We start from the raw sequence: 21,923 nt of genomic DNA, 5'->3' as shown, positions 1-21,923 counted from the left end.
GCGTGGACTTCGAAGTCGGTTGTCTGTCATGTCGAAGCCTCAGAAATTAAACGTGCAGCTCACAAGTCCATTAATTTTAGTTTCCCATTAATCTATTTATAAGTGAGCCAGCAATGGCTCTATAAATACAGTCCTATAAAGTTGAACTCCTTCCCATAAATCTTCTGAGTTGTTTATTTACATGTATTCCCTCGCCCTCTAACAAGCTTCGTTTCAACTTGGGTAAGACCCGAGCCGACCCGACCCGCCACGGGGTGGGCTCACCCCTCCGCAGCTTCCCCGCAGGAATCGTGGGCGCTTTGGAAAGGAGGAACTGCGCGGGGGCAGAACACGGAGGGCAAAAACTCAATTTTCCTTCTTGACTTTGTTTCCTTGTGTCTATCCCAAACTCATGCTCTCCGTTATTTCCCATCACAAGCTCCACACTGATTTATACCGTCATAAACAGCATTCTTACGACTATAACTTCTCTCATAGCTTGGGGTGAGCTCCTTTTTCACTTCCCTGGCAGCCACTACTTTTAAATCAGGGCTCATAAATAATCCCAGCGCTTCCTGAGGGCGAGGTCAGTCAAACGTCTCCCCGGGCCCACTTTCTTGGCACGGGTCCCTCCCCCAGGTCACAGGTTGGAGCACTCCCACCGCCTTTTCTCACGTTTCCAGGACGCAGCCGCGGACAGCAACGCGGAGACTGGGAACCAGCACTGAGCCATTCACACCCCTGGCCCAGTCTGCGTGCATACGTATCGCGCGTGAGCCGCCCCTGCCCGCGCGGAGCGCACGCACGCGGCGCCCCTGCCCGCGACTAGGCACGCTCTCCGGGTGGCTGGGCCGAGTGTCAACGAGCGCGCACGCGCGGACGCCTACGCACGCGCACGCACGCACGCGCCGCGGCGCCCCGGGGCGTATCTCCGGGCCCAGCGACTACCCAGGGCGCGGTCCGCGCGTCAGGCCTTTCGCTGCGCTCCCTTGAGGTCAAGTTTGCAAACCGGTGCCGCGTGGGCAACCTTTTTCTTTTTCTTTTTTTTTCAAACTGTTTATGCTGAGATTGAGGGAGCATTTTTGTCACACAAGTTCAACACGTTCTACGCTGCCGCTGGTCTCAAACTAGCAAGGTCAAGCGGCGATTTTTGGCCCACTTGTTCGGAACCTATTTGTTCCTGCCCACTCTGCTGCTTTTCGCTTTTTCTCTTCTCTCGGACGGGCTGCAGCCTTCTGGAGCTGACTCAGGCGAGAGGCGTCCAGACTCAAATAGGGGTCACACATGCTGCCGGGAGAGGCCTCAGCATAAAAATGCTCTTTAAAATTTTTAAAAAGCAGCATAATAGCCAATGGACTTAGCAAAGCGTGACCTGCCCAGGCCGCTCGGAGGGCAGCCCTGGCAGTCATCTGTGTCTGGACCACCAGTTAACATCCGGGACGTACCTGTTCGCGGACGTATTAGCAAACGTTTCAAGGATGTGGCTGTCAGATGTCATTAGCCCCACGCGTTTTACCGGGAGGAGGGCACGTCCAGGGCGTGTTTGCGTAGAATATGCTGGGGAGGTCAGAATCTGACCTCTGGAACAGTCAAATGTTCCTTCTTGTACAGACATTTATCAAATGACTGGAGAAAAGAAGCTGGCACGTGAGCACTGGGGTACAGAGGCGTGGAAGGGACGCTTGCAAGTCTTTGGGGAAACTCGGACCCAAATCGGACACTAAGTAGGCTGAGGTGGAGGATCGGATCAAGTCAACCCAATGAGTTCTAGCGCTCCCTGCGTGAACCATCAGGTCCTGAACGCTAGAACCTGGCGTCCGGATGCGCAAGTAGAGGCCAGGCCGCTCGGAAACACCTGATGACCTGGAAGGGCCGGTGGCTGTTCAAGTGGGCAAAGTGAGTGCGACCATCATCCGAGTTTCCAAGGAAACAGGATTTTAGATAGCTTCTACACAGCAGTGGGTTTTACTGGGAAACTGTCCATCCTTGTAGGTTTGGGAAGGGGCGGGGAGGGGTTGTACAAAATGGCTGGGAAAATGGCAGTCAATGCAGAGAAAACAAGTGTCAAACCAAACCAAATCTTAGTGCTCCATTAACCAACAACCCCCGCCGCCCCCGCCCCCCCCAAAAAGGTGCTAGTGCTAACTTTGAGATCACACTATCAATCTTGGACCAGGTTGAATTTTGTGTATATGTTATCCTCATTGATAAATGATTCTACCAGAAATAAGGTATGAGACCTTTATGGGGGGTTGTAGTTAGGGCTTTATCTCTCTCTCTCTCTCTCTCTTTCTCTCACACACACACACAAAATATGGGAATTCCCTAATAGCAGGACTAAAAAACATCCACAACAAAATATTTACCAGTGTGTATTTTCTTTTCCAAGGGAGTCCCATGTGTTAAGGAACCCAGGAAAGGTTTTTTTGTTGTTTGTTTGTTTTTTAGGTTTTAGGGCTCTTGCATTCAAGAGAATTCTTTTGGCCAGAGATTCCTAAAGATAGGAAACTACCAAGATTTGAGGCAGAAGCACAGTTGACTCGTTTTATGGGTTGTTTCACGCACTTTCCCTTTTGCTGTTTTTAAGAAGGGATTAGGGTTAGGGTTAGGGTTAGGGAAGGGGTGGGTACGGCACAGGCCTGAGCCCTACCAACAAAATGGGCCCACTGAATGATTTCATTCACTTTTATGTGCAATATAAATATTCTTTTCTTCTTCCAAGATAAGGGCCATTCTAGACAATGGGGTCAAATAGTCCAAAGAAGGATCAAGCTGATCTGGGTCCCTGTGACCTTTACCCTTCCTTTAATTCTCAATAGTGAACATCTGTGTTTGGTGGCTAGTGTCTGAAGGTAATAAAGACAATTAGAGCATTTTATTTTTTCTTGGGGGAGGGGTTTGGATGCTGGTGTGGAGAGGTAAAAACTTTGTTTATGATACTGCTCTGCAGTATGAAACTAGGGGAGTAGCAGCCGTAGGCCTTGCTGCTTTGTAGGCCCTGAGGAGTTGAGTGTGGTAATCGTGTACACTGAAGCTATAGGTAATTCATATTGCTCTTTTCTCAATGAGGCTGTGGGCAGTTTTTTCTTACAGTCCTATCATTTGTCACCTCTGTACCAGAAGAAGAAGATAATGTCCACCTCTCCCCGTCACTGTTCTGAGTTTACTTCCAGCTGTGAGGACAGTTAATGACGTTCCTGAATACATCCTCACTTTCCCCCTACTTTTGTGAAAGCCCTTCTCTCTCTTGCACCTAAGAACAAACTAAAACCAAACCAAACCCAAACAACTTGACAAAACACAAACACCCACCATATGTTAATTTATTGAAAAGTATTTCAGCTTCCACTGTGTAAAACTTCAAAGTCCACCCATCTTGAGGCCATTTGAAAGGGGCTCAAGTTCTGAAAGAATAAGATATTCCAGAGATAACCAATTAGAGAAATTCATTTCCAAAACAAATATCGAGTGAAATAACACGTTTTTCTCAGTATGTGGCGTCCCTGTGGCACTCTGCTGTGGGTTTTTGATGACTCAAAGCTTGTTTCCTGTAAAGGACATGTATTTGATCTTGAATGAGCAAACCTGTTACTAATACATGCATAAACTTACATAACAATTTAAGACTCTTGCGTGAAGTTAAAGTTGAAAAGTGACAAACTACACACACATGCACATACACACACAGATATAGAATCTCAGTTGCAGTGAAACATTTTTCCTAATGGAGGTTTTTGGAAAAGTCCTATTTTTAATATTCTAAAATTCGTACAAGGGGGTATGTCTAAGAATCAGAGGATGAAGCCTTAAAATGAGGGTATTGTTTTCCTGTCAACTAGACACTGGATGGCTTCTCCGCATGTCCTCACTCGAACGTGTACACAGGAACATGCGTCTGCAGTGCAGTCGTTCTACGTTTAATCTCATATGTGCACAGGCACACACAGAAGACTGTTTTCATTCATCATTCCTCCTTGATGTTAAACATGTGTTGGGAATTTTAGAACTCAGACTTCTCCAGATCATATTTGTGACTTTGTTCTCACACATGCAGTTTAGAAACCTACAAGGTGATAACTAGGTTATTCTTCCCCTCTCTCTCTCTCTTTTTTTTTTTTTTTTGCTGTTAATAACTCTGTCCTTCTTCCTTTCCTCTCCCCCACTGGTTCCCCCCTCCCCAGCATTCTGTCAAGCAATAGGCTGTAAAATAGTTATCCAGACCAGCAGCCAGGCAAGTGCCTTTTGAGAGTAATTTCTGCCCCAAGCGTTTAGCCCAGGGCAAAGCAAGCGTGCTCTCTAACTGATCAACCTGGATATTTCATTATTCATTAATTTACTGTTTAACCAAATCCTACTCATTATCAGAGGCAACGCTTGGCAGAGCCCAGCGAACAGTAGCAGTTGGTGTCAGGCGTGGAGAATTGGCCCATTTGATCCTGGGCTGTTTTATTATTCAACACCACTGACTGGGAAAAAGGTCCATGAATAATAAAGAGCCAAAGCGTGTTTGAACTGAGAAGCATGACACAGCCTTACAAAACAGCAGTTAGAAAATTAAAGGCAAGGTGGCCCAGACTTTGCATTTTTTATCTTGGCTGTGGGCACAGACATTTATATCCCTACATTGTTTTCAATGATTTTTTTTTTAAGTCCTGAAGACAGAGGCATTTGTTTCAGTCAGTCTCACCCTTTCAGAACAGACCATTGAAGAACTCAGGAGCAAACTCACACGGTAAGAAACAAACATGCCTCCAGATGGGAGCTTGAAAACATAATTTCTAACCTCATAATCAGTTAGGTCCTTTGTGGCCCTTCTCAGCTTTGGGGAAGATGTGGGTGATTTTAATTCTACTTTGGACCTGCCGTCATTCATACCCTGGGTTGGTTTAATAAGATAATTCATGATGCTGATCAAATGCACGTTAAGTTCCCTTTCTGTCCAATTGGTTCCTTGACAAGTCTTTGGCTTTGTAAGTACCTGGCCACAAAAATACATATAGCAAGGGTTTTAGAGATCCTATAGGTAATATCTAAAATCTCATTAATATGAGAGAAGGGCCTATGAAATATATAGACGTGAAGGGAAAGTTTATGTTCCCCCAGAAGCACCTTTTTTTTTGTTGTTTACACAGGCAATGGAGGTCATAAATTCTTTCCAGCTCTGTTAGATCTGTAAATGCAGTTGTATTGAATACACCTGTTGGATCCACTGGTGGTGGGCCTGAAAGTATGACTGTCTTTAGAACTGACCCGCCCTGTCATTCTACTGACGTATCCTTTTTATTCATTGCTTTATAGTCCCTGAATAAGTATGATGAGACAGAAAACAGTAATTATAACAGTATCTTTTGTATGTTGCCTTCTACTGCCTCGCAGCCCCTTCCTTTTATTCACATACAGCCTACCTTACACAGAGAAATAAAGCACATGAGCTGTAGCTCTTTCGTTTAAATGAGCATAGTTGTGTAGGAAAAAGTTTCTAGGGACCAGTAAAGTCCATATGGGCTGCCTATACTCATAAAAGTTATATAGATGTAATCTTCCAGGATTCTTCAGAACTTGGTCAGGGTAGAACTGCCTTGGTGCTAAGATACTTAGTGAGACAAAAAAAGGCCCTGTCCAAAGGTGGTGGTGGTGAGATCAAACCTCAAATGATTTTTAATGTAGAAATCTGTAAACAAATGTTGAAAGCACTAGGGGGAGGCTTGGCTTTTTCTTACCTCAGGATAGTCTCTTGCTTGCCTTGGATGCGTTTGGAAACTATTGTCAATGTGTTGAATTTAAAGTAGGACAAAATGTTAACGTGGAAAAGTTTCTTTTAATGACATCAGCCTGACCACTTCATTTTACAGATGCTTAGAGAATGGCTTGTCCAGTTTCATGCATGTAGCTCCTGGCAGATTGCCATTAGAACTTTAGTTTCAAAGTGTTCTTTCCTCTACAAAAGATCTTAGGACTTTGGTTTTTATTCTAAATAAGTGTCCAATTGTTTTTCTACATATCTTTCAGTAGTTTTGAAGAAGAGGCCTTAAAAAATTCTGATCCCATGGGACTGAAGTACAGTGTTTTAAAGACAGATCCCTTACGACAGATACTCTCTTGGCATTACAATTTTTTTTATTAGTTACAAAAAGAAGGTGAAAATTGTTCCTCCAACTTAGTTGGGATTGGAGGGTCAGGTTCATAAGATAAAGAACTCCCTTGTTTTTCCCTCCTAATGTGGTGGACCAGGTTCTTCACTTATTTTAAATAAAAGTAAGTGTAAGTTAACATAACTCAGTGTGAACATGATTGAAACTTGTGGCAGATAGAGATGATGCTTTGACTTCTCAGATCATGCCAGTCATGATTAAATCTGAAACCACACACCTTTAATATGACCACATGTGAAGAACTCCCAAAGTGAAGAAAAGTGGACACTATTAGCCAATTCATCCATTTGAGAATCACAAGGTCTCTGTTCTGCCTTTTATTCCAGTCTTGCTCCAGATTGAGGTATTGAATCTTACCCTCCAGGGAGGTGTGACTTTAGGACTCTGAAGACTCACTGATGCCCCTTTCAGTCCTTGAGATTTATAACTTGGAAGAGTCTATAGGAGCAGTGTGGGAGAAGCAGGTCTTCATACGCCCTAGAGAAGAGACACTCTGTTGGAAATTTGGAAGGGGAAGAAATCTTAGCATTTTTCTGGGCTCGATGGATCATAGGGAAAACAGACCCAACATAAATATCACCTCATCTGAGAAACACTTCTTTCCTAACTCCTTTACCTCCTGTTATAATTACTTGTTTTAACTTCTTGTCCCAGTGTTCTCAACCTTGGCTGAACATTAAAATCACCTAGAGAGAGTTTTAAAAAAATACTGATGTCCAAGCCCCATCCTCTGATTTATTTGATCTGAGACACTGGTATTGCTTCAAAAGATCCTCAGGTGATTCTAAGGTACAACTGGGATAACAAATCAATGCATTATGTTCTCAGAGCACTAACTTCATAACAGGACACTTCCCCATTGTCCTATTATGAAAGTCTCTCCCTGGCCACCTCATATGATAAACTCCAAGTGTAAAGACCACATCTTAATCAACTTACATGAAACATGTAGTCCTGGCTCATTCATTCATTCAGCAAACTCTTGCTGAGCAATTGAATTTGGGGACACATCAGTAACAAGACAGACATGGGCTTTTACCTGTGAAATGTACAGTCTTTAGTCCTTGAAGGCAAGTATGTTGACCCTGCCTTTGTGGATCTATCTAGGATTATCTGATAGTTGGCCAAGAGGCATCTTAGTATGACAGATAATTGTTGAGTGCCTTCTCTTTGCCAGCCATTGTGCTAGTTCCTGGCTAGATCAGGGCAGGTGCACAAGGCTGTAAGGGCTCTCGGTTTGGACATGGTTTTATCTGTGCTTTGCATTGATCCATCCTGTGTTTCCTAAACCCTGTACATTTGTGAAATTTTTGTTTAAACCTTACCTACACAATGTATCTCAGATTTTTAAAATCTAAAAGTTTTCAACAGATTGCTAAAATGCCTGGTGGTTTCAACTCCTAATGATGCACTCTAGATGGTAAATAGAATGAGTATGTATTGATATTTATAGATTGTTTCAATTTCTTTTACTCTAGTTCCACCCCAAGCTAGGACATAGTATATTTTTCAGGTAATAATGAATTTGAAGTTTATATCTGCATATCTTAATATGGTATGCCTCATCAACATTTCCTTCTAAATCAAAGTATCCATTATATAGATAAAATAGTGGTAACATTTGCATTTCACTTTATGAAGTATTTTCATTGACTTAAGTAACATCATGTAATTTGGTCCTCGCAACAAGTTTGAGATGTAAAGTGGGTGCAAAAGCACCTCTCTTGATTTTATCGGATGAGAAACCTAGCCTCAGGTTGAGACCCAAGCTCAACTTGCAGGTAATCGGAGAGCAGATAAGGTCCATGCTCTTTCTGTCATTCCATACTGCCATACTTAACAGGAGGCTGTATCTACAGGAACCACAGAAATTCACAAATACTGTACTAGATTTTGTTACAGAACTTGATATGCAAAAATGACAATGCTAGTGTTTTATTGTATAATAGCATGATATGTATTTTAACACATACTAATTTATATCAACTGGACAAAAAGGTGCATACATTTGTGAGAATTTGGAACTATAGAATATTTTAAAAGGATGCAGCTTTACCTGTTTCAAGTATACAGAAGAAGTATACTTGAAATAATTAAAGAATCCTTTCAGAAATTAGAGTACTCTGGTTAATAATAAGATTGCTTTGTAAGCATACTCTTAGTTATTTGTATGTAAATGGATGCTCCTCAAGTGCTCAAGAATACTAAAGACAGTGTATTCTCTTAAACAGTTTATGTATGTACTCTCCCTGTAATCTGTATTTACACTGGCCAATTGTTCAGCAAGTCTTTTCTCCATTGATATGGTAAAGAAAACTTCTGCTCAGCCAGACCTTTGTCAGGTCAGAAATTCTGATTTAAGTGAGTCTGAATTAATGAGGTTTTACTTTATTTGCAACTCAACAGGTTTTGCACCATATATCTGCTATTATATACACTTATAACTTTACTAATATATGTATTTTTATACATGTAAAAATATTCTGCAGAGCTACCGACTTGATTTACCAATGAACCTGAGACGTTTCAAATTATTTTATAGCTTCTTAGCATAGATTTGCCTTAGTCCATCTGTAGCAGTGGAGGAAAAATTCTGTTTCCTTATGTCCTTTTATGAGGGTGCCAAAAGGTATAAAAATATGAAGCCATTTAATAGCCAGGCTCTTTGAAAATACCGAGCATACACAGTGTGCATGCTAAGTTTAATCACACTGATGGATTTACATGTAATGTCTCAATTCCAGACTCCCTCATTAGTGCAGTCAATCTTGAAGTTCTCCCCGGTGAGTGAAGGGTGAAGGTGACTTCGACACCCGTGAAAGAACGGCTGGATATTGCCAGCACCCAGAAAAAGACAGTGGGAAAAAAGCTCTACCATATGAGGCTATAATCCTAGCTGTGGTCAATGTGTTGAAAGCTTTATATTTCCTGACCACAGGATCTTTCTATAAAATGAACAGGGAGAAGGGATATTCCCAGGATTAGCCAGCTGGCTATTTCTATATGCTTATTAAAATTTCTGGAAGAAATGGTGGGGCCTTTAAACCCTTTTAAAATATATCCACTTGAGAAATCATAAACTTCCCTCTCACCCGAATTTAGTGCAAGAGGGCTGGATAAAATATTTTCAAACTTAACTTTTGACAGTTGCAGCAAAGAAATGGGAATACAGAAAATGGTGGTAAAAACAGCGGTAGTAGCAGAAGCAAGGAGAGAATCCAGATGTCACCTTCATAGGAAATCTTTTTCTGTTCTAAGGACCCGCAGGTCAGGCTTTTTAATTTTGGACAAAACACAGTCTCATTCCATCCCATGCAGGGTGCAGGGACTATCTTGTCTTTTGGAGGCTGCATTTGGAAACTACTGTCTCTTTGTATTCAATATCCACATGCTATTCCCCTAGCTAGCTGAGTGAATCCCTGCACAATAGTGGCATTAAGGAAACCACAGCACAGGCAATGCATTTGACTCTTTGTTTAGGGAAGAAAAAGCAACTTAACAATTAATGTTCATCAGTAGACACTGGGTCATCAGGTATCCTGTAGAAGTAGCATTAGAATCAGGTCCACTAATGAGACAATCCTCAGAGTATTTAGTCAGACCTGCCAGGCCCGGGGATATTCTGTTTCATGGTGTTCCTCCTCCTCCTCTTCCTCTTTTTTTTTTTCAGAGAGGGATTTAATAAGTGAAGCCAAGATGTGCACTCTTTCTCTCTTTTAATCTCCCTCTTTCTCTTTTCCTCTCTTGCTCTTTCTCTCTTCGTCTCTCACAGATAGATAGATAGACAAATAGACATAAAAGATAGATGTAGAAAATGATCTGCATCCTTTCCTTCTTCCTCTTCTCCTTTGAATAGATCACTGAGCCCACCAAATCTTCATTTTTAGATGTAGGACTCCCAGGATATACCTAGGGGAAATCTAATGTACTTTTCTGTCTTGAAGTTTTATCATTCCAGTTGAGAGACTATATCTTTTTCTTCTAATTGGTATCTTCAGAACCAGTGCATAAGCACGCGTATCAGACTGGTGCCTTGAGCACATTCAAAGGATAATCTTTTGTCTAAAAGAGTAATGAAAGCGGTAATTTATATTTGTTCAGCTTTATTACAGTTTATAGTGTGCCTTCACCTATTTTGTTTCATTTAACCCCCACCACAAGTTGTCTGGAATATTATGAACTGCACAGAGTTGGCTGAGTAAAGGGAAGTCAGGGAAAGTTAATAAGCTTTGTCCCATGACAAGCAACGAAGAGATTTTCAGCTCATTCTCTGGAAGCCTTCTAATTGGCAGTGGACATCCTGCCACACCAGAGTCTTCTAAACTACAACAGAAAACCACACTTATCAATCCGACTATGATAATTTAGGTAAATAATGAAAGAATGAATTAGATGAATTTTAAATGTGTGTGTTTCCAGTCATCTAGCACCTAAGGAGAGGTGTATGTCCAGGTCAAGGGCAGTGGGACAGGAGAAAGAGAGGGCACTGATTTTTGAGAAATATCTCTGCTTTCTGGCATCTAGCCATCAGTACTTTGGGCACAGGAAGACAAAAAGTAGCTTATATGATTATCCACAGAAGGAAGGAATGAAGGGAATATAAGGACAGAAAGGAAAGCAAGATAGAAAGACAGAAATAAGAAATAAAGACTGAATTAAGGAATGGGCAAGTGAGATCATAGTAATACCACCATTCTTTATCACAGAAAACCTGATATTTAGGACCCTAAAATATTATGTTTAAATTAGAGTCGGCCAGACATTTAATAAGACTTTGAGACAAAAAAAGCCTTCTCCCCTCTAAGGTCTCTTCTACTTGATTTTTGATGCCAGAAACTTCCCTGACATCAGGCAAAGTTTTTCAATTCTCTACTACAAATTTAAAAAATTTAAGTACAAATATACAGGTGAAAGAGTATGTGGCATGGATGACTTTCAATCAAAGTATAAATGATGATTTCAGCTTATTTCCTGTTTGGATATAGGGGAAGTATTTATAATTAAATATTCTTTGTGCCTTTGACAATGTGATGGAGTTGCTGTTGAACTGAAAATGAGTGGAGGAAGTCAGCGGAGCCTCTTAACATATCAGTGGAGAAACCTGGCCTCCACTGCCTTAATCAGGGCCATGCGCCTCCTGTTGTGATATTGTGAGAAGAAGAAAATGTCACTTACATTGTCACGATGGACTTTGATATCTTGCAAAAAATGCATAATCTGAATTTGATCACAGGGAAACATTAGACAAACCCAAATCTAAGGATAATACACATGACAAGTGGTCTGTTTCAAACTGCCCTGGTTCAAGTCTGGCCACTTGTTTTTTCTGTTATCTCCTGGTATCACGTTGATCCATGGCCCATGCTGATGCATTCCATCTTACAGTGGCCCATGTAGGCTTGGTCACTTATTTGTGTCAGGACTGCTATATGAATTATGGAGAATTCTTAGTCCCTCTACTACAAAGTTTAGCATTTGAAGTGCAAACTCCTTATGTACTGATTTTCATGGCTTTAGCTATTTGCTTCATATTTCCTACTGTATGGATTCATGTTAATGCTGGACGTATGATTAGCCTCTCATTTGGTACTTGTTTAGTTATTCTATAGCTGCCTGGAAATAAATGTCTTTTCTTTGCAGTGGTAATGGAAAGGTTTTGAAGATTCTCTCGGATTTAAGGGTGGGAAATAGAACAAACTTCAGGCTGGGCACTAGTTAAAAAAAAGTCTCCCCCACGACTCAGAAGTCATTTACTTTATTGTTACTTCCTGTGTTTTGCTATCAACGACCCCCCATGACATCAGCAGCCCTTGGTTAAAAGCTGTTCACTGGCTGCCTTGACAGGCTTTTACTGTTTAACTGTTTCATGCCCAATTGAATATGTCATATACCCATGCTTCCAAGTGTTCTCAGTGAGTTTTCCCATGACACATGTTCTAGATCCAAATCATAATCTTTAAAGACATGCCTGTTTTTTAAAACTAGCAGGTTTAGGGCTTCCCTGGTGGCGCAGTGGTTAAGAATCTGCCTGCCAATGCAGGGGACACGGGTTCGAGCCCTGGTCCGGGAAGATCCCACATGCCACGGAGCAACTAAGCCTGTGCGCCACAACTACTGAGCCTGCGCGTCTGGAGCCTGTGCTCCGCAACACGAGAGGCCACGATAGTGAGAGGCCCGCGCACTGCGATGAAGAGTAGCCCCCGCTCACTGCAACTAAAGAAAGCCCGCGCACAGCAACGAAGACCCAACGCAGCCAAAAATAAATAAATAAAAAAATAAATTATTAAAAAAACAAAAAACAAAAACTAGCAGGTTTAGAATTGAGCTATAGGAAAGAAAGGGTGGCAAATGCACAGAATCCGTGGGGCTTTCCTGAAAACTTTTACTGTCAAATTTCCGTCATAACACAGGGCACATCTGGATAGTACAATGACAGTGGGAATTTTGGGGTTGGAAAGGGGGAATGTGGGATGTTTCTGCCTCTGTATAAACATTCTGAGCCCTGCCTTGCTCCCAGAGAACTAAAGGCTGTACAGCTATCCAGGCCTCCACCTGAGTGGTTTCTGCTGTATCTGCGTTCGTTCTGTGCCAGCATCAGTCAGAACACCGCCGTTAGCAGGAACTATCACGAATGTGGGGAGCAGCAACACAGTAAGAGCGATTCTCCCTTCAGCAGCAGCGGGTCCTTGGGGTCTCTGTAAACATAGCCTCCTATCAGGCTGGCTTACAGATCGTCATAGTGTTTACAGATTGTCCTGAAAATGAGATGTCATGTGAGGGGTTCCCGGGGTGCAGCTCTTGAAATGAATTCCATATGAAAAATTAAAGTGATGTGGGATCTTAGTACAAGTCAAAAACCTATGCAGAATTGTAGATGAAAGGAGTTAGTACTGTAAATTATGTTATCATGGATGGGGAACATTTATATCAATCATTAGGGCTGGAGGATGAATTTATATATGGGTAATTGATGAGTCACATTAAAAAAAGGCTAACGTAGATAATAGGTGACTAGAAAATAATACCCCCGATGTTTGGGCCTGAAGCTGTCCTCTGAGTCACAGTAGCTAACAGTCAGGAAATTATTTTTAACTGTGTGTGTAAGAAAATGCTGAGTACCTTTTCCTTTAGACATCCCTGAACATCCTAAGTCATTACAGGTGCTAAAGCCATGTAAGGATTTTAAAGCACTACTTACAGATTCCAGAAGAGAAGGCCTGTGTGGTCTGTTTTACTGCAAGCACAGTAAAAATTAGTGGGCTCTATTTATTCATTACTAATCTGGTGGCAGAGATGTATCTTAATTCCTCATGTGCTTTAAGTGCTGCTGCTATTATTTGTTGAGAAAATTTTCCCTTTTTTCCCCCCTATTAAATCTTCATTCCAGGAGTTGTGTTTATTTGGCATTAAGTTAAAAGGAGAGGATGTTGTTAAAAGAAGGGACCACTTTACTGTTCCTATTAACACAGTATCTTGGTACCTACTGCTACTAAAACCTAATTGATTCAGTCTCTGAAGTCCGTCATCAAAGGGTAATTTGGAAACTATTGGAGTTCACAGATATAATTTTTTTAATCTAAAAATACGTCATGATCAAATGGTTGAAATTGTGTGCAACATTATTTCCCTTCTCTAGGTTTTGGTAATAGCCATATCGTATTTTAATTTTATTATTTTTCCATGATATTCATAAAATATGTTAGCTTCTGTCCTAAAGGTACCAATGCATTTAAAAAAAGAAAGGAAAACTTCTTTTGATAAAGAGTTCCATCTATGTTGACATGTACAAGTAAGAGCATTTAAAATTGGAGCAGATGATGGGAAACATCTGAATATTAGCCACAAGATTGAAGTGGCTAATAAGGATGTATCTGGCCATGTTTTAAAAGTGAAGTGCAGAGCACAAACAGAAATTTAATGAAACCCAAAGAAATACTAAATAGTGCATTCTTTTCCTTAAGAGTGATGATTTAATTCCTGAGATTTCCCTTTTTCCCCAAAGAACTCAAGTGACTAATAAGGTGAAGTTCTTTGAAGTATCTTAAATTTCGTATTGTATTATGCATAACTGAGTGAACATTCCCTCTTATGGACTGAATGTTTGTGTACTCCCACTTCCCAAATTCATATATTGGAACTCTATCCCCACCCCCAATGATATTATTAGGAGGTGAAGTCATTGGCAGGTATTAGGATTAGATGAGATCATGAGGGTGGAGCCCTTATGAATGGGATTAGTGCCTTTATAAGTGTGATGAGAGAGAGCTTGCTTCTGCCCTTTGCTGTCTGCCATGTGAGGATATAAGAAGTCGGCAGCCTGCAACCCAGAAGAGAGTCTCACCAGAACCTGACCATGCTGGCACCTGATCTTGGACTTCCAGCCTCCAGAACTAAATTTCTGTTGTTTATAAAGCCATATAGTCCATGATATTTTTGTTGTAGCTGGCTGAGCTAAGACACTCCCTGAGAAAACCCCCTTAGCTTTTATACCTGGGGCCCAAATCAGTGTTTCTTTGTAATATGGGTAAATTTGTACCTCAGACATTGTATCTCACCAGCTCCTACCTAGTTCCCTGGCTCATGTAAAGGGCTCAGAAAGACCACCCCTGGTTATTGGCTTATTTTGATCTCAACCCAAGTTTTAGATGTCCTAGGAGTACCAGAGTTTAAAGCTGGTACTTTTTTGAGGGTACCTGAGAGGGTCAGGTGAATACTGTGCTTTGTTGGTTTCCCCCTCTTGTCTCAGGCATTCTGGAAGTAGGGAGTTATGGCCACTCAGTGTGCCCTGGGCAACTCCAGATAGAGGACCATTTTATGACTACCTAGGGTAAAAGGCACTAAAAGCACCCTGAATCAGATGAGTGGAAAACCATCCCAATAACATATTTTGGATAAAAATGAAAAAGAGGAAATGGGACCAAACATTTATATTTTAGTGACATTACAGTTGTTTCAGTGGACATCTGAAAGAACAATGATATGTGATTACTAGGTATAAGTAAGCTTTTGAGAAAAACAAAACAAATTGCTATGTTATCTCTCTAAGCTATGAAAATACTTAAATAGCACATTAGAGATTATTTTTATCAGTGTGAGAAGAACACTAGATCAGTGGTCAAGATACTTGGGCATCAGTGCTGGCTCTGTCACTAAGTAGCCACATGACCTTGTAAAGCTCTTCTAACTTCCTCAGGCCTCAGTTTCTTCACCTGTAAAATGAGAGAGCTGGGGTAGACCAGTTGGACTGTGGACCCTGCCTCTCCATGCCTTACAAAGGTATTTTAAGAAATAATAATCATTTGACCTTCTTTATTTTATTTAACGTTTTAATTCTCCTGTTGGGGTATGTACCCAGGTGACAGCTGGGGGCTCTGTTCTGTCAACTTATTAATGAAAATATTACTGGGTTTGTTCAGAAGATCTACAGATATGCTAATTGGCAGTGGCTCCATTCTTGTCAGGGAGCGATTCCAAGTGAAATATTTGGAATTGGTTTGAAATACTTCTTCCTTATTCCTGCCTGGGGGATTTATGTAAAAGAATAAAAAATTTACCCTAAGTCAGAAGATTCTCTGGTCTGATCCACCTCTTCGAGGACTTTAAGAGCAGGAGGGAAGGTTATGGCAGTTTTTCATTTTCTACAAGAATGTCAGCACTTGGAACAATAATGGAGTCTGGAATTGCTCTTCATAAAAGTGTATAAAATTATCAGCAGAATGGAAGGGAAATGCAGCAGGTGAGATCAGAGATATAAAAATAATTTTCCTATTACAAAGTAGTTTTCTTTCTTTAAATGGCATGCAGGGCTAATCCACCCTGATATCCACGTTGGGTATTTATCTGGTAATATATTTCTTTGCAAATAACTTCATACTATATTACTATTGTGATAAATTCTCCTCTATCTGGAGCTTTCCCAAGTGGTGCAACACCCTAAGTAAAGTAGCTTCTGTCAATGATGCAGGTGACTGTGCATACTGTTTAGAGCTCCAGACCATGCATGAGGCATTCCATGAAACATGACATCCCAAAGGCTAGTAAAAATGACCTTTAAACTCTTGATTAAGTTTGCAAAAGAAATGGGGATAAGGCAACTTGAGTATCCCAGGACAAGCCAACCACAATGCCTGCAAGGAACTGGCATTCATGTAACCCTAAGAATGTAAATTGAATAATAATTTTGTAGACTTTAAAGCCACAGAAGATGCCTGGGGTCAATGTTAAATGCAGAGAAAAAGATACTGTGCTTAAAATTCTGTTATAGAAACTTGAAGACTTTGTCAGATTCCCAAGGCTTTCTCTATGCAGAAAAAAACCCATTTTTTGTCGAACACATGCATGATATATTATACATGCGCACATTCTAGGGGTTTATGGGTGGTGGTAGAGGGAGTAATTATGGACTGCTGTTCAGAGAAAAGGCAAGAGAAAAGACAGAATTGCATTTTGATGTCACAAATATTTCAAAGACAAGCTGAGACATTTTTAGAAAGGGAAGAAGGTGAGCAGGAAGATGCAGAGCTGTCTCCAAAGAGATTTGCCCAGAGCCCTCCAGATCATCCTCTGGAGAGTGGTCTTAGAGTCAGAAAGAATCATTGAAGACCTGGCAGTTAAACTTCCTTCCCTTCAGTCTCTGTCTGGAAATGGCGCTTCTCTTTTCTGCGTTTGCTTTTCCTCTTTTCAAGGAAAGATATCAGCCCTGGCTATTCATTCCACTTCAAAGAGTTTCTTTAATTTACAAAACTAAAAATTTTAATTATTTAATTCCAAATTCAAAAGTCAGTAAATCAGGCCTATTCTAGTCAATTTCTATGTAATTCAATTCAATTCAATGCAATTCAGAAACACAGCCTACATTTCTAAACATAGGGGTCAATGTTGGAACCTACAAGAATTGTTCTTCTTATTTGTAGATGCTACAAATAACACTTCTGGCATCTTGTAGAGAAAACTCCTTACTTCTCCGGAAATGAAAACTGTAGATTAAAAGTTTGGCAATAATTTATCCTGACTCAAACAAAAAGAAAGATGGGCAGCCTTGGGTAGTGAAAAAGAACAGTGACCCTGGAGTCGGAGAGGCATGTCTGGCTCTACCACTTACTGATTGTTTGGTCTTGGGGAAAGGTGCATAAAACCCACGCTTCAGCTTTCTCATCTGCAAACTGGGTTTATAATATTTACTTTATAGGAATATTCTGAACAGTTAAATAAGCAGGCAGCATAAATCACTTGGCACAGTGCCTGGCAAATCACAGAATTCAAATCAATGCTAGTTTAGCAAGTTCCCCCTACTTCATTGCAGTCGCATTAACGGAAATATGTTCCCTCTACAGTTGTTGACTCAAGTAGTGTATAAGCAATGCAGCTCTATTTGGCTCTGAAATGTGGCACTCCCATCTTGGTGGGCAGAGCCCCTAATGTTTCCCACCTTTTTTGTTTCTTATCAGCACCTGCCTCTTCTACTTTTCCTCCTCAGGCCACAGATCTCTGTTCTGAGGAGTGTAAACTAATTCAACTCTCGTTGGTTATACAGCAAGATTACTCTTTCCTAGTGGCCTTCAATGAATGGTTCAGAGGGATAACATAGAACCCACTACCTGCTAAACTATATCCCTTTTTGCACTTTTTCTGTATTTAAACTTCAATATTACTGTTCCGCTCTATTGTCTAACTTGTTTAATTAAAGATTTTATTAGTCCTTTTTACACTTTTGATGTGAATAATTATAAATATATGAAACTATATACACACTATACTATCTATGGAATTACATTGGTACCATTTCTTTTTAAATTTTATGTTTCTTGTTTCCTCCTTTTAAACACAGGTCCCTGGGTAGGGGTTTGATTGGTGATTGGTGGGAGGGATAACACCTCAGTGAGGCTGATGTCTTCCATACTAATGCCACTTATGATGAGACTTTTTTACTTTGGTCAACAGATTGCCTCTGACATAGCTGAAGACTGGAGGCCTTCAATATAAATCCAGCTGATGTAATTCAATTATAAACTGTTTGAGTATGGTACCCACGATGTGCTTGAAATGGAAGTGTGATTTTTGCTATATGTGGCCTTTTGCTATATGTTTTAAAGAGATAATGACACTTCATGGGTATGTCCATTTAGGGCTCCAACCAACTAACAGGCCAACCCCCTGGGACAGCCTGAGGCCACAACTTGCTCCCAGGGTGTGTTTGCTGTACTCTAATTTGCTGACAGACATTTCCTTAGCCTAGCTCCGTTAAAGAGGCTGAAAAGGGGCTTGACTGGGGTCATTTATCTTGGGAAGTGAACGCAAGAAAAGGAGTGGGGGACTGGGAGGTGAGAAATCAGGAAGAAGGAAAAGCCAATCGAAAAGTGCGTTATGGAACCGATCATGATCGCAACTGTGTGCAGCCGGGAGGAGGGAAAGGAGTGCGTGCCCTCCGACTCCCGACCGCATGGGTCCCGAGTTGCCAGGGGTGCACATGCATGGGAGAGGCTGCGTGTTTTCCGCACACCCCTCGTGGGGAGGGCCTTGGGAAGAGAATGCAGCGTGGTGCAGCTGGAAGAGGTTCTTCCTGGCCCCTAGGGAATATCTGGAGGAAACCAAATGTCCTGAAAGGCGTAAGAAGTCTGTAATCCAGAAGTGCACGTTCCCTTCCAGCCAGTTGAAGAAGGACCTAGTTTCCTTGGGGAACTGTCTGGTTTGGTGAGAAACCGGCAACTTCTGACTTTACGGTTAAGGTCCCTAAGCTTCAGTTACCTTAGGGTACTATCCTGGGTTACCCTGAGAGCAGAGCCTACTACAGAAGTTGGGTGGAGGTCTTTTATTTAGACATTTTCATCTCAGGGAGCCAGAGTTCAGGAGAGGGGTTGATACAGGGAATGGGGAGAGTGAACTCAAAGATGCAATAGGATGCGTTACTGTTTGGTCACCCAGGGGCGACGGGGGCTTCATCCTGCCGGGACTTTTGAAGGGCCTTGTGAAATGCATCTCTTTCATTATCCTCCAGGTTTAGGGAAATTCAGTACATCTCCTTAAGTCACAGGGCTATTAGAGACAGAAAACAGATTTTAATCCAGATCTGGTTGAATCCCAAGATCTCTTCCTCTTAACTATAATATCAGGCTATAGTGCTCACTTATATTGCATATTTTCCATATGATAATTGCATACCTATCCAAAACCTACCTATCTAGAAGATAGTTAGATGGTAGGTAAGAGCAAAATTATCACACATTTTTCGTTATTAGGCATAGTTTTGATCTCCAGTGGAATCTTTTGTAAAGACTGTCATGACATTATGTCCTGCCAGGGCTGATTACCAGACTACTAGACATAATGTAACAGTTAAGGTCTCTTGGAGGAAAGCACTACTTGTTAGGTGCATTGTCATTGTTTTAGTTTGTTTGTTTACATGGAAAACAATTAGGGAATCTAATTTCTAGGGAGATATGTGTCATTATAAAGACTTAAGAGCATATGAGATGTTATACACCTTGGACATTTTTTCTGTAATGAGAATGAATACAGCCGTCAAAATAATGTTTTGATTAATCATAACATTGGTGATATTTTTGAGATTGTCTGAGTGTGTTCGTGGCTTAGTTGTTTATGTTGTAGGCAAGCTTAACCATCTGTGGATGGTGTTTTTTGATGTTAGTGGGGAAGTTGTTTATCTGTCTCTACAACTGCTTAGGATCTGCCTAACCGAAATTACAGAGGAGCAATGTTTGTCTTTAACGTCTTAAGCTTCTTTTTGGTATCGGTTTTCCCTTTCTCCACACTCTCAGATGCCAAGTCCATCTATTCGATCAAGAAAGTCTTTGTTATCCATCATATGTATAGTTCGGTATGGATTTAAATCACTGTATTGGTATTTATTGTATTTATTACCCTTTGCCCCTTCTGGTCTCACTCCTTAGGCTCCGACAACCCTGGATTATCTGTAGTAACCTAAATCCAGCATGCTGGCTCTGCTCTTTGCTGTACTCAGGAGGTCCTCTTTGTAAGGCTCTCCTCCCTCCTTTTTGCTTGGTTATCTCAGCTCATCTTTTGAGACTCAGCTCAGGGATAACCACGTTAGGAAGTCACCCCTGATACTCCTGTCCTTTCCAGGAGGTTAGGAGACACTCTTTTCTGGTCCTATAATGCTCTGTATAGATCTCTATTGTTATACTTATCACGTTGTTTCATAGCTGTTGTTTGCATTACACAGTGATCGTCTTGAGGGCCACAACTGTGTTTTATTCACATTTGTCAGCTCAGCACCTGGTAAATAGTAGACACTTCATATATGTTTGCTAAATTGAATTTGAACCAAAATTTAATATTTGGGGGGCAGGAGTTCTTTCTCTAGCTCCTAAAATAATAAAATAAAAGACTTCTTCTACTTTCCCTGGTGGAATATCAATATTTCTGTTCTACAACATCTTGCATTCAGGGTTTATAACTTGGTAAAAAGTTAAGCTTGATATACGTAGTTTCACTTGATTAAAATAATTTTAAATAATAGTGGTGCTGTAGAATGATGTTGGCATGGAGTAGCAAATGTGTTTCTGAATTTTAACTGACACAGGAAACCAGTTTTCAAACCAAAAGCATATCCTTTGGTTTTAGTGATGGTGTGTGCCATTTCTGAGTCATTGCATGGCCAACTGGAAGCTTTAGAATATTTAAAAAATGTCCATGCTCTGTAGATGGTGCGATATCCAGAAAGTTGTAACCTTGAACTTCTGTACTCACTGTTCCTTTCCCTCCTCCTTGCAATGCCTTCATTTTGGGGACCATTACCATATATATGTAATCACTTATATTTGAATGTTTGAATTTAGTGCTTAGGCAACCTACATAATTCTAAACTTTAAAGACTGCATAAATACATGCTTATGGATATTAAGGGAATTTTCAATTCCCACTTCATACATAATCATGTCATGCATTCTAAAAGCACAGTGTTGGGGGGAAAATCACAAATCAAAGTCATTTATATCTAATACTGTTAGTGAGAAAACTCTAGTATTAAAATGGTAAACAACGACAGCTTGGTAGAATGAACTAAAAAACTGGAAACCTAGACAGATAAAATACGTGTTTTGTTGCATTTTAATTATTTGGAATTCTGTTCAAATAAATATGTGGATATACATATGGTTCACTGTTTACTTGTACTGCCACTGTTTCAGAAGCAGTTTTCTCATTTTGTTCTCTACTGTTATCACTACCAGCCTATATTAGAAACTTACTCAGTGAGTTCATTTCAAAAATTTTTCTTTCCACAGGGTCCGTGATTTACTGGCTTACTCTTATAATTTTTTTCTATTACTCAGCTTTTGTTTATCCAGTTTATTCTGTGTATTTCTCTATGCATATGCTACTTTGTCTCAATTTTAATGTCTTAGGTTTATTCAGTGGTATCAACTAGGTTCCCAAATGTGAGTTTATGTGTATGTGTGTTTGTATGTTATGTATGGGGGGAGTTTAAAAAAGAAGAGATGGTTCTTTCCACTTACTGTGTGTATCAGTCAGTGTTCAACCAGAGAAATAGAATTGGTAGGATGGGTGTGTATGTGTGTGTGTGTGTGTGTGTGTGTGTGTGTTTATGTGCATGTGTAAAACAAAGAATTGGCCGACATGATTGTGAGGGTTGGCTTAAGCAAGTTCAGAATCTGTAGGGCAGGCAGTCAGGAAGGGAAGATTATGGTCAGGATGGTACTCAGTGGGCATAGGCCAGAGCTGTTGTCCACAGGCAGAATCAATCACTCTCTCTCTCTGTATCTTTAACTCTTATTTTAAGGCCTCCCAATCAGG

General features: G+C 40.8%; 1 long non-coding RNA gene across 1 annotated transcript in view; it reads left to right on the top strand.

The window, feature by feature from the left end:
• Positions 1 to 4,677: 4,677 nt before the first annotated feature.
• LOC133094422 (uncharacterized) overlaps positions 4,678 to 21,923 on the top strand; it is a 144,094-nt gene continuing 126,848 nt past the window's right edge. The window contains exon 1 of the long non-coding RNA XR_009701461.1: positions 4,678 to 4,711. This is a non-coding gene — a long non-coding RNA (uncharacterized LOC133094422). The remainder of the gene's footprint in view (positions 4,712 to 21,923) is intronic.

This window comes from Eubalaena glacialis, chromosome 7 (assembly GCF_028564815.1).
Source record: "Eubalaena glacialis isolate mEubGla1 chromosome 7, mEubGla1.1.hap2.+ XY, whole genome shotgun sequence".
In the NCBI taxonomy this organism is placed as follows: domain Eukaryota; kingdom Metazoa; phylum Chordata; class Mammalia; order Artiodactyla; family Balaenidae; genus Eubalaena; species Eubalaena glacialis.
This window is presented reverse-complemented; position numbering and strand designations above follow the sequence as displayed.